This window comes from Diorhabda carinulata, chromosome 8 (genome assembly GCF_026250575.1).
Source record: "Diorhabda carinulata isolate Delta chromosome 8, icDioCari1.1, whole genome shotgun sequence".
Lineage (NCBI taxonomy): Eukaryota > Metazoa > Arthropoda > Insecta > Coleoptera > Chrysomelidae > Diorhabda > Diorhabda carinulata.
This window is the reverse complement of record NC_079467.1, coordinates 8,069,440-8,082,431: the sequence shown is the minus strand read 5'-3', so window position 1 is coordinate 8,082,431 and position 12,992 is coordinate 8,069,440. Positions and strand designations below refer to the sequence as shown.

Genomic DNA, 12,992 nt, shown 5'->3' with positions numbered 1-12,992 from the left:
TCCTGATTTTATTCTTACAATAATAATGTATTCGGGGTGTCCCAATTTAGATATGACATTGTTAGATTAGACATATAATAAGCTTCCGAAAAGACAGACGACCATTTGCTTCAAAATGCTGCGTGCGCGAACAACTTTTGTTGGATTTGGCTCGTTTTAAAAGACCCATACAGTTGATTGTTTTTTAGTTTCGGGTTCATATGCATAATTCGTCGTTTGTCACGATCCTATAGACGTCTTTTAAATAATCAATCGACTTGAGCGGTATCCAACGCGAAAAATTTTCTTGCAGCCAAATATTCATACAATATTGAATGTATACGAGTGGAACTAATACCCAGGTATGCTACAATCTCACGGTATATCACATGACGATCTTGCAAGATCAGTTTACGCACAACATCGATGTTTTCTGGCACAACAGCCGATTTTGGACGATCTTCACAAAATACGTCCTGCAGCAAAGTGTCCTTACGATTAAATTCGGAAAACGAGCGGTTCAATCTACGTCGAAAATGGCACGCTATATAATTCTATTTTTTAGCAAAATGAATGTTCTAAGTACATTTATCATTAAAAATGTTAAAATTTAAGATGGCTATGTCATATTTGATTTAATCACATCAGTGTTGCCATGTCTGAAAACTTAAGTAGCAATCGTTGTTGGGTGTTGAGGTTGGAAGCTCTGGCATAATCACGTGGCCTGTATACCCTGTAAAAGCTTCTAACCCTCTTTAAGGCCCAGATTAGTCCATCTTTGGAATATTGGTGGCACATTTGGAGCTCGGCTCTCAAGCATAGCCAGAAGATGCTGGTCTCAATACAGAAGAGAGCAGTTCGACTTATAGGCTATCCAGAGATGACCAGAATCTTGGACAGCTTTGAGCATAGAAAAAAGATCACCTGACTCTGTTTCACCGATACTACCACGGCAAGTGCTCTATAGTCTACTACTCTACATGAACAACAAGTTCGCTTGCAGCACTTCCATTTATCGGGACTACTTCATCAATATTATCGTCTTCTCAATTTGACTGAGGATAATTTCAATTTGACACTCTTATAAAATGATACAAATGCACTAGACACCACTTTTCTATTGTGGTTATACCAGGTCAGATTATTTTGGTTTTACAATTGTTTGCGTTGAATTGCTGCAAGTATAAAACATCATTCATCATGTTCTATATAGAAGTCTTCTAGATATATTAGTAGAAAGAACATTTGCATTTTGTAGATTTGCCCAATACTCCAGAATCTTCAGAATACGCCTGGACTCTTCTTCAAATATTTCTCTATAAAGCCCAATTAACAAAACATAAAAAAGATCTGGCCTACGTGTCAACAAACATAATTCCAAGTGAATGGAAATGGGTAACGACTTTTTTAGTGAAAACCAAATAAAAACAGGCTAATACAAGGAGTTTCGGTTCCATAGAGTGCAAGAGTTTGAAACCCTGGGAGGGACCGTAACAAGTAAAGGAGACGGAGTGAAAGAATTCGACAAAAAAGTTATTGTTCTAGGAAACCTATTAAGATCCAAAGATATGTTAGGGGTGACGAAGTTAATAATTTACAGGACAGTTATACAACCTACTGGATGCTGGATCATGAATAAGAAAGAGAAAAACAGGCTAAATGCATGGGAGAGAGAAAAACGAATGCAGAAATTGATTATATGGTCAGGAAGAGATCGGCTATTTAGTAATTGCAAAAGATTGCGTTGGGTGGGGTATATAGTTAGAATGGAAGAAAACAGGTGGGTGAAAAAAGCCTTAGCAAGTCAAGAAGGTGCAAAAGAAAAAAGAGGGCGTCCTCGTAGAAAATGGTTAAATGCATGTAAGGAAGACTTACAGAAGAGGGATTGAGATGGCTACAAATGAATAAACTTGTTTAATTTGAATATACTTTGATAATTTATGTGCTAATATAAATCTCATAACAAGGTCTAGTGTCAGTAAGTTAGTAAAAACTTTAACGAAACTGGTGCAGTAAAATATTTATTCAAATCATGGAGCGGAAAACCTGAACAACTGAACACTAATCTTTGCAGCATCCCTGACTGCTCAATTCTTCTTATCTCTGTAATCCTATCTTTTAATTCCTAAATATTGGCAGGTTTTGTTTTATAAACGATGGTTCTTAAGTGACTCCACTGGAAATAGTCTAAAAGATTCATGTCGAGTGATCGCGGGAGCCATTCGATAAAATCACGCCTCCCAAAATCATCTTCTGGGAAACATATTATTTAGGTATTACCTCAACACAAACGCATAGTGAGCTGGAGCACAATTTTATTGTAGCCAAATATTGTCGTTTGGGATATTGTTATTGTCTGAAAATTTAATTGAAAATACTTACTTGGATTTGGAAATATCCGAGCCAACTCAGGTATAATACTATTTTCCAATAAATCTAAATTCGCCGGACCATTTAAGTTACTTTCAATGAAAAAGAGACGCCTGTGGGCTTCACGCACCCAACAAGGATTGTTACGTGACCAGTTCTAATAAAACTACAAATAATTTAATTGATTACTGCTATATATTTGAGATATAGGAAAAATTAATTTTTCTTATTATAACAAAGTTGATTTCATCTTTATTTTGATATTCATGATGAAGGTGATCTATAAATCAATAAAAATAAACAAATTGTCAGTGTCAATATCATATTTTGATACTTAAAGAAAATCGAAACGTCAAAATTTATTTTTCTTTTAAAAATTATCAGAAAAAAAAACTAATTGTAAAACAGAAGAGACCTAAAATCCAGAACATTTAGATGCATTAATATATCAAAAGTTCTAAGAAATAAAAATAAGAAATTGATTATATATATATATATATATATATATATATATATATATATATATATATATATATATACTGGATGAATTTAGAAATAATGTGCTATAGTGAAATAAGTCTGTATGACGTCAGTGCGTCTTCTGGTTTCCCTAGGTTAGATACCATGATCACTTTCATACATAATTACATATCTTAGACTCAGCTTAGGTCATAACCTGGCGATTTCTTGAAATCGCTATTATCTACCCAATCACGGAACAAGTGATATGGCCAATATTCTATCAATGTAGTTACGATATTTGAAATTCTTGTTTGAAAATGTAAATTAATATGTTAATTTTTTTTATAATAAAACTAATACTTTTATTTGGTTATAAATTATAAATACATGAAAAAAGAAATGTAAACATGCGGGCGATGTAAGACAAATTCATTGAATTAACTAAGTATGCAAAACAATGAAATGTGAGGTATTTGGTTATAAACTTTCACTACATTCAATAAATATTCAAATACTTTTTTTTCATGATTATAAGAAAATTCTCAATTCTTCCTAATTTACAGGGTATATCATGTTGAGGATTAATATAGGCCGTTGTTAAATTTAAACATAGTTTTAGTTCTCTAGAAACGTCTTTTGATGGAAGGGAATTCCAATTTCGGTATATTGTATAGTTTTATTTTTGTTTTCAGAATTAATAGCGGATTGCATTATAAATATATGTATTTCACATCGAAAATTACTTATGAGCCTCAATTACACATGGAGACTCTCAAATCTGTGGAATCTCCTCTTATTTTTCTTCTCAATGGATGCTATCTAGAAATAGGGATTATTACTTAAAAATACGGGGATGGTCTAACAAGTTTTCAACCTAATAAAGGAACAAGTTTTCCCATAATCTGAACTAAAATTTCAGTGATAATGTCTAAATGCATGCTCAAATATTTAAATATAAACATGTATTAAACATCCTGACAGACAGAGGTCTGTACCTTTTTAGATATTCCTCGCATATATAATCAAACAGTTATCTGAATACATGAAAAATTTATCATATAATGTCTAGGATTGACTAAGATTATTATCATATGTTAATAATTCACGACGTTAATTGACAAGCACTTTTCGCAATAATTAAATAGATCAAAACTCTCGAGTGGTCGTTCAATTATGTTAGATAGTCAAGTCAAGTTTGTTCTCGCCAGAGTACCAAATTATCTGCGAGTCAAAGGATGGGTAGATTTCTTGGAAATTTAAAAAGAATAATTAATAAATTAAACCAGAAACCTTGAAAATGTCTCAACTAGCTGAGTTATGGATCCATTTTTCACCTTGTATTTTTATAAGATAAGAAAAATGAAGCTGGAGGCATTAAGTATAAATCTTGCAAGAATATTCGAAAATTTAATCTAGTTTCACCAAACCTAGTAATAATTTGGGAAACCTCCGCCTTATTCTAATCAAGGTTCAAGACAACTAAATTTTTTGAAATTTATCTTACGACTTAGATGGTCTATGTCTGTCAGGAGTACCGATCTGGAGTATAAAAATCATATAAACTAACAAATATGTTCATGGTTTTTAGGAGTTTTCATTGATGTTCATGTTTGGAAATAGTTCAATCAATTGAGCTTAACATAAATTATTCACCTCCTGGGGAGGGATCTTTAGACGGGAATAAAGGTGCAGCTTTACAATAGTCTACGTCAAATTCAATTTTTTTTCGGTTTCTTAAGAAACTGCCTGTGGTCTACAGACTGTACAATTTTTCTTGATATTATCAAACTTTGACTTTCAATATTTTTTGGATAGTGAGGTCTACGATAAAAATGTGAGACACCTTTTTTATAGAGCAGTAAATGTCCTACGAAATTGTATATGACGGTAATGAATTTCATTCTATTGGACCAAGAAAATAAAAAATTTAATGTGAAGTACCTTCTCATTGACATCAAATACATACATTCAGTAAACAGGGATGTTATTAACCGAGTTTTCGGGGATATATGTGAAAAAAGAAGTGACACCAATGCTGAAAATACTAATCAACTTTACGTTGGAACGGCAGCTAGGGTGTCCCATCGCTGTTTAATACTCAGCGATGCCCATATCTGGTCGAGTAATTTGTTATAGATAATTTAATAAAGCTATAAGTCTTAAACAAAGAGAGATATGAAAAAAAGTTTCAAGTAAAAAAGAATTGTTTTAAAAAGATCTACAAAAAAAATCTCCACAGTTTTTTGCAATAAATCAGTATTTAAAAAGTTATCGTCAATATCTTAGCTCCTTTAGTTTAGTGTTATTAAGGATATTTGAAAAACAAGATTTATCAAAATAAGCTCACTTTTCAATATCTGATGCACTTATAACTTTTCTGTTTTCAAAAATAAACCCAAAACTGGAAAAAAGGGTTTATTGAGATTTCATTTTCCACAATTTATTGGCAGCTACGGGGTATCTTCTCAGTTTTAAAGCGTTTTCCTATGTCTTTTGATGCGCAAAATCTATTTTTAGAGGGTGCCGAGCCCAAACGGTCGAGAAATTTATTATAAACAATTCAATTGTTTATAAACCTATAACTCTTAAGCAAAGAGAGATATGAAGAAAAGGTTCGAATAAAAAAGATTTGTTTTAAAAAGATCTATAAAAAATATATCCAAGTTTTTTACAAAAAATCAATATTTGAAAAGTTGTTAATATAATGTAAAATTTTTGCATAATTGACGTTTTTCCTTACTTTATCGGTCAATACTTGGTTCCTACATGACGTTGAAAGATTTGAAGCAGCTCATTTTACATGTTGAAGTTTAAGGTACAAAATGATATGTAATAGACTTTTTGAATATCATTTGTAAAAAAGTAACAGAAGTTTGATGGACAAATTGTCATAAAAAAAGCACAGTAAATTGGTTATAAGTGTTTTAATGGTACATAAATTTAAAAAATCGAGATGCACCTCATAGTAGCTTAAAGTGCTAATAAATACATACGAACATTTCTACCATTTCCAATTATGTTTTTGAATCTTAGTTGTAAAGTTACACAAGTTTTAAACTGCGCCATCAGATGCTAAAGTGCGCGTCCGTGATAACTTCTTTATGGTCTCTAAAATATATTAATATTAAAATATATTAATATTAAAATATATTAATATTAAAATATATTAATATCAAAATATATTAATATTAAAATATATCAATATTAAAATATATTTATCATTCCATTATTCTATTGCACCTTACCTTTTTGTAAAACTTGTTGCGACGAAAGTTACGACAAATATTTAAGTACCAATATGTATTTTCCATCTATTTTCGTACCATAATCGTTTTTACGCGTGTGTTTTCTGTTATATTTACAAAAAGAAAGGGCACAAAAATATTGACTTTTCACATATGCAGTATTTTGTATTACATTATATGGAATTACCAATCTGTGGGTACAGCGAGCCTACTTTTTTTGGAACTAAAATAGTTTTATTTATCTCAAATCCAATTTTTATGGTCTTATTTCATTGTTTTATTGTAACTTATGAATATCTATTTTTAAATTTATGAAACAATGATAAATTTGATAAGTTTAATCGTTTGTTGTGTCAGAATTATTCTTGCGAGATTTATGTTAGAAAAATAATTATAGAATAATTAGAACTTGATTTTTAGGTATAATCTTCACTAGTTTGGGAAATATAATAACATCCATACTGGGCGAAATATTAAAACATTTCCAATTATTACTTTATTTTGAAGCTTAAAATTCAACGTTTAAAATAAGCTGCTTTGAAATGTTTCTATGTCATGGGGGAAACAAGTAATGACCGATAAAGTGAGAAAAGCGATAATTTTGCATTATATTGACAGTAACTTTTCAACTATTCACTATTTGCAGAAAACTTTAAAAGCCTCTTAGGTTAATATGTTCAAACAAATCTTTTTAATACGGACCTTTTTTCATATTCCTCTTTATTTAAGAGTTATAACTTCATAAACTGAAGATATTAGGTACAGGATCATTGAAAAACTTGTGGAAAATGAACTTTCACTAAATCCCTATTTTGTACAGTTCTGTGTTCATTTTTGAAAACAAAAGTTACAAATGCTTCAGATATTGAAAAGTGAGCTGTTTTGATATATTATGTTTTTTAGATATCCTTAACAGTAATCAGTATAAAAAGGCGCTAAGATATTAACTGCGAGAAATTTCAAATTGTGTTGAAATTATAATCTATTTCTGAGGATAACTTCATCTAATTCATTGAAAAATATAACAGCTAGAGTAAGTATTCATTTCTATATTGAATTGTCTAAGTATCGCCCAGCTGGAACAATTCCTTCATTTTAGAATGGGCTTAATATTCGGTTTTGGAAATATGTGTTCATACCTCTTCTTCTTCTTCTACTTCTTGGAGATCTGTCGATCTGTTAAGTCTGAAGCTGCCTCTGCATCTTTTCCTGAGAGTTGGATTGCCAACTATCTTTCCACCTTTTAGGTGGTCTCCCGGGTGGCCTTGAGCCGGGCGGGTTGTTTTCTAGGACTATTCTCGGAAGTCTTCTCTCGTCCATCCGTATTACATGGTTGTATCGCTGCCTCTTACGTGGTCTTCCCCATCTCACAATGTCTTGTATCCCGCATTGGTCTTTGACATCTGTATTTCTTACTCTATCTTTTCTTGTTTTCCCCACTATTGTTCTCAGTGTTTTCATCTCGGCCACCCTCAGCAGTTGTTTCATCTTGTTGGTGTCCTCGCGGACTTCCGTGCCGTACGTCATGATGGATCTGATACAAGTCTTGCAGATTCTAATTTTGCTATCATTGCGCATGTACGGGTTGGACCAAACTATATCTCGTAGGCATCCTGATAGTGCGGATGCTTTGTTAATCTGGCTTCTTAGGTCTTTAACTGGATCGTGGGTACTTGATATGTCTATGCTCAGATATCTTAATTGCTTAACTTGTTCTATGGGATTGTCCTCCATCACCAGCTTACATCTGTCTCATACCAACAATATCAATACTTGGATACGCTTTTTCTCTAACAATACCATGGTTGTTGAATAAACTGTAGAAGAACAATTTCTATACACAGTTTAGTTTTATCGTAATTAGAGATTCTGAAGGAGAGGGTATATAAACGCATTGAAGAGATTCAAAAAGATTGAAACTCGTTTGAAGATTACGCCCATTTCCGTTTTATATTCAAATTTTCCACGAATTTAGGTCATCATCCAACACGTCATAAATGCCTTTAGTATATTCTAGAAGTTGGTCGAGATATAAAGCGGAGTTTGTGTACAGTGACAAATTATTATTTTTGGCCCAAAACTATTGATATATTAAATTCAAATTGGTCTACTGAGAGAAGAAGCACGCATTGTTACGTGCGATGAATAAGGACAAAGCATGGCACCTACGACACTTATCCAGTTTATATGCGGTTTAGGCATTTCGTAGTCTAATTTCCTTATGCCCAAAAATTTATGTTTAATAAATAATAAGTGAAAAAATAATAAAACTTAATTTACACAACTTTATAATATTGTTAACAGCACGTAACAATGCGCTTCCACTTACCTGGAGCGAGAGTTTTTCACAAAAATCATGGCAACCTCTGTTTGCGGTCATTGTGCAGCTGGCAACCATGGATTTTCATGTTCAATGTATATAAAACGTTAATTTTGCATAAAATTAAAAAAAAACCGGTGAATGCAGTTAATCAACAATAATATACCTGTTTACACCTGGCAGCCCTAATGTTGCGGCCTGCTGAGAGCTGACAACCATTTTTATTTTGATTTGTGACATCATTTTCTATCAAATGCTGTAAGATTGATTGAAAAAACATATAGCTGTAAGTCATATTAGTATTTTAATGACATTAAAATTAATTACAGATAATTGCAGCTAATTTTTACAAGGTAAACTATCTTTAATCCATTTCATACACCTCAAGATTTAAAATTAATTTTATCAAAAAAACAGATACCTGCAAGATCAAGAGGTAGGATCTTAGACTATTATAGAATCTTAGAAAGGACATTTCAACTTTGGCCTTTTATAAAATAGTGCTTCCCCTTATTTCGCAACAGTCATTATTCCAAATCGGTAGACAAAGTGAGGATTCAAAAATATTCATTCAGTGAATAATTTATATGATAAATAGCATCGCATCGAAGTCAAATGAATTAACTTAAAATTGTAGAGAGTTATTTTCCATTTTGTTAAATTATAATTGGATAGCATTTCAGATAAATTGCACCTTTCCTTAGAGTTGACAGATATTTAATTGAATCTCAATTCGTGATATATCAATTAAAAATATTTCCATATAAAATTGTTGTTCCTTTATTAAATTTCGTGATCATATTAAACAGATGTGATATTCAACAGACGGAAACATTAATGATGTGAAATATTAGGAAATTCGTTTATAAATGGAAATTTTTAAATTGTTTAAACGATGGTAATAATTGATAGAATGTTGGATACGTACTCGTATATAATATTTTTATCTATTACCAAAATCATTATTCTATGGTCTATTATCATGAATAAGAGATTAATGAAATGATGAGGCATACGTAATTCATCGGTGCATCAATTCTTTTAGTAGACAATTCCTTATGTCTCGAGTATTTTCGTACGAAATAACGTTTGTAACAAAATAATTAATATATCGGATGTACACTTATGTACACTTATATTCTCACGTAATTAACCTACTTATAACTGAAAAGCTGAAGGAAAAAAAGAGCATTTTTTTCTAAAATATTTCATTTCTTTAGAACCTATGAGATGCACTTTTTACACTGATATTTCAAAATGTTAATGTTTAATCTTTTCAAAATACTTTTTTTTTATCTAGGTCCTGAACCTGCAGTACTTCTGGGTTGCTTACTTGCACTGTTGCCGGTCCTAAGTCCGAAAAAAAGAGGAAAGTTGGGGGGCCAGCAGAATACCCCACAGAAAACAGATGACTAGCTCAGAGTATCGATAGAAAACCTCGGATATGGATTGACTCAACAATAATGACCCTCGCAAGGAAAAAGATAAAGAAATGGAGAAACAAACACATAATGAGAATAGCCATTTGGAACATAACATCACTTAATAACAAAATCAAAAGGTGATCAATGAATTGAACGAGAGGAATATCGAGATCTGCGGTATCCAGGAAACAAAAAAGAAAGGCAAAGGGCAAAGGGCAAAAGGAATATGGCAACAAAATCCTCATAAACAGCGGAGTGGACAAAGACAAAAGAGCAAAGCAAGGAGTAGGCATATTAATATAAGAAAAATAAATTTCTTCAATTTCTTATTTCTTAGACCATTTGATATATTAATGCATCTAAATGTTCTTGATTTTAGGTCTCTTCTGTTTCAAAATATTTTGATAAAGACTTAAAGAAAAGTCGAAACGTCAAAATTTATCTTTCTTTTAAAATCTATAAAAAAAACTAATTTTGAAACATTTAGATGCATTAATAAGAAAAATATAAAACCAGTATCTTAACTTACCAATATATAACGAAAACGGTACTTTTTGTAGAAATCCCGATCGGACATGAAAAAATTTCTATCTTTGCCCAAAAAATACAACGAAGAATGGAACTAGACCTATAACTAGACGTCAGAACATTAAACTCCGTTAATGCATAAAATGATCACAATCTTTATTGGCGAAAATATGAATACAATAGTCACCAAGGAAGGAAGCAGAAAAAAAACATAAATTCCCTGTGGCACAAATGAACAAAGGATTTATATTAAAACAGACTAGGAAAAAATAGGAGAAAAACTAAAAAAAAACAGAGAAAGATATAATCGAGAGCTGACACACTTAGTCATAACCAACAACAAAAACCATAACACAACTTCCATAGAGAAGTTAAATACAAATGTAAGTAAAATCGAGAAGCTTTCTTAACGTATAAAATTTTACAAATACCAGAATCTTACAACAGATGCAAATTGATTAGAAACGAGATTAACTCAGTAGTTAGTGAGACAGATAAAAAGCGAACATTGGGAACAATTCTTGAAAAAATTGGAGGAAGACTTCTACAGCGCCCAAAAACAAATATTGACGATGAAAAGACAATAACAGAGAGAAATAGCTGAACTCTGCGAATCAAATCAAATATTAGATGACAAATGGATATATTACCTAACAGAGATGTTTAAAGAAGAAGGTAATACTAAGAAAACCAACATACGGCACATAAGGAATAACGTGGAGACCATAATGAAGTAGTAAAATACGGTGGCTAAACATCTCAGAGAACAACTTAGAAATCTCACCCGAAAAATCTTGCGGCATTGTAAAATACCAGATATTTGACGAACCAATACAAAATCATGTTTACAACAGGAGATAAAGTACTATAAATGGCCAGTTACAGGGAGATAAATCTGCTAGATTTCACATTTAAACTCGTTACAAAAATTATCACCGATAAAATCAACTAGATCACAATACTAGAAGATGAACAGTAAGGATTCAGATCAGCAATATTCCGCAGTATTTATCTTACGACAACTGGTTGAGAAATCAATAGAATATAACAAACCAGCATTCCCACGCTTCATTGACCTCAGACAAGACCGTATTAAAGTGGAAAATGTTATTCACCTTTTGTACAATAGACCATCCAGACCATCGAAACGTATACTCAGACAATCAGTCGCGCATAAACGATAAACGAAGAAAACCCCAAAAGATCCCATTAGATGTAGATTAGAAATAAAATGTTAAATGATAGAACAGAGAATGAAATACAAGTATCTTGAAATTGATATAGTAAGTTATGGAGACGTAGAAGATGAAGTAAGAGGACAAGAAGCGAGAGAAAATATGATCATGGTATGTATTCAGAGCGTAGTGTGGCAGAATAAATCCCTTAGACAAGAAACAAATGCACGAATTCACAAAGCGACAATCGGACTCATAATGACCCATACATCAGAAACAAAGAGAGAAACATTAAAAACGGAACAACACTTTGAAATCACAGAAATGAAAGGAGCGAAAAAATCAGACAATTATGTGACGTGGAAACATTAACGATATACGAAATAATACGTTAGTAGAATGACAGATGATAGACTGGAAAAAATAGTACGGGATAAATCTCCAATTGCAACGCTGAGTAGAGTTTGGCCACGAAAGATGTGGAGTAACAATCTAGAGCCAGGATGAGGAAAGATATCGAAGAAGAAAAAAAGCGTTAGACCTATTATGAAAAAAAAGAAGAACTAGGTCTAGCTGACGTAATTGGCTTCTACGGAGTAATAAATCAGGCGACTTTTTGTTTTTCCATTGAGTTAGATTCATTGGAAATTCTTATACTAACACCAAGAATAGATAGAATAGAAAAGAAGCTAGTCAAAATATTGAGGGTGTGGAATACTTAAATGAACCTAGAACAGATGATGATGAAAGTTGAATGATGGAAAAGACAAGGCCAACTATACAAATAACAAACTGAAGAAATCGGCTGAGTGCTGATTCTAGGAGATGTCTTTTGTACATAAATTTATTACTGTGGAATGCGGTTGATATTAAAGATAGGTAAGCAAGGTGTGATACCACTCTCTATCTCTTTCTAGTCTATTCTGACGTCGACGTTTCGAGTGGTGGGGACGTCAAAAAGAAGAATATTTTTGACTTCAATTGCGACTAGAGAGACTACTAAACCTATCTTACAGTATAATTTCATTTACATGCAGCTCTCTTTATTCTTAATGTTAAAACATTGTTTTAACAGTAATGTTACGTATTTATGACTAAAAACTGAGTGTTCATATGTTCATAGTTTTTTAGTGTTGTTGTACCATGTACCATAGCATAGCAAGGCCAATGATCAATTATTTAATTGGCCTTATAAGAAACCAACGGGTTTTCTAGAAATACTACCAATATTTTAACTTAGATTGAGGCACAACTACGTTTTTTTTTTCTTTAGAACCACGAACATATCGGTATTTCACAGCTATTTACTTGAATTTTTCTATGCACGCGAATAAAAATTGTAACGTCGACGACCGAAGTGTACGAAGACGCGATCGACCCCCCGCGCCGCCGTGTTTTTGATCTTGAGTTTGATGCTTCTAGCACTAACAAAATTCAAGTTATACAAGGTGTTTACCTGACTGAAATATCCTTACGATGACCCTGAAAC

At 32.2% G+C, this 12,992-nt stretch overlaps 1 protein-coding gene and 1 long non-coding RNA gene across 3 annotated transcripts in view; both read right to left on the bottom strand.

Annotated features, from left to right (window-relative positions):
* LOC130897507 (arrestin domain-containing protein 2-like) overlaps nt 1-12,992 on the bottom strand; it is a 295,987-nt gene that overhangs the window by 129,230 nt on the left and 153,765 nt on the right. The gene's annotated exons all lie outside the window — the stretch shown is intronic.
* LOC130897512 (uncharacterized) lies at nt 5,721-6,271 on the bottom strand. Its single transcript, XR_009059719.1, has 2 exons — nt 6,057-6,271; nt 5,721-5,919 (listed from the first exon to the last, which is right to left on the bottom strand). It is a non-coding gene; the product is annotated as an uncharacterized LOC130897512 (long non-coding RNA).